Raw genomic sequence first — 1161 nt, 5'->3', positions numbered from 1 at the left:
AGCAATCCGTCACAAACGTTGTAAATGGATAGGCTGGATACGATCTTTTGTGTTGTTAAAAAGTGAAGAGTCGATAGGTGTATTCGATTGTCTAGCTATCAGTCATCAAATCACATAGGTAGGGAATCGAATCGCGGACATAATTAGAAGCGTACCTATATCACCAGGTATGCAATCCACCTACGGTGGATTGCCGACCACATTGGTAGCGTAGGTAACAGAAGAATGGAAAATATAGTTAGACCCCCGGGCCCCCCGTGTTAGTTGTAAGTGAATACTGATTTTGGAGACACAGTCGAATTATAAATGCCACACTTATATAGAAAGAGATTTTGTGATAAGAATTTCTGATAATGCCTGGCTATATGGTGGTCCCGTTTCGTAAACGGGAAAGTTTAAAAGTCGAGTTTCAGTGTCTAGAAATCTCCCATGGCCCATGAAAATCGACAATTCAATAATACTATCCCCCAGCGTATGTCTGGTGCTTTTTTGTATGTGAAAAAAAATGTAAATTCAAAAACCCGCATGTTAGAGTGTCTAGCAAGTCAGTCATCACCCGTCTAAGACAAAAAAAAAAATAAGCAATCCGCCTGTGGTGGATAGAGTAGTATGTGCCGTCGCATGTCCGGTGCTTTTTCTCAAGTAAAAAGTGTAAGGTCGAAAACCGTGTTGGAGTGTCTAGCAAGTCAAAATCGATTACCTAACTTTCAAGTTAGCCACCTAGGTAACAATCCGACTTTGTCGGATCGCAGACAATATGCTACAACAAATCAGGTAGGCAATCCACCTGCGGTGGATTGCAGACCCGACGTCGAGTGGCTATAAGTAAAAACCCTATCACACAACATACGAAATAATTTAGGAAAAATACAAACAAATATAATATGTATTTAAATAATTAATAATTATTTATAACAATGAACATTTTGGGAAATGTGCAATTATAATTCCTAATAAAATAAATAACATATATATACATAATATATTAACCAATAAAATACATAAAAACATATAACTGTAGTGTTTAATATATATTTATATGAAAAAAACGTAAAAAAAATGCAAAAACCTGCACGAAACCAAAATGAGCAATCCACCTATACAGCGGATAGAGTGGTATGTGCCGTCACGTATCCAGTGCTTTTTCTTGTGTAAAATGTG

This window comes from Acyrthosiphon pisum, chromosome A2, assembly GCF_005508785.2.
Source record: "Acyrthosiphon pisum isolate AL4f chromosome A2, pea_aphid_22Mar2018_4r6ur, whole genome shotgun sequence".
NCBI classification, from domain to species: Eukaryota; Metazoa; Arthropoda; class Insecta; order Hemiptera; family Aphididae; genus Acyrthosiphon; species Acyrthosiphon pisum.
The sequence above is the reverse complement of the archived record's forward strand: the minus strand, read 5'-3'. Positions refer to the sequence as shown.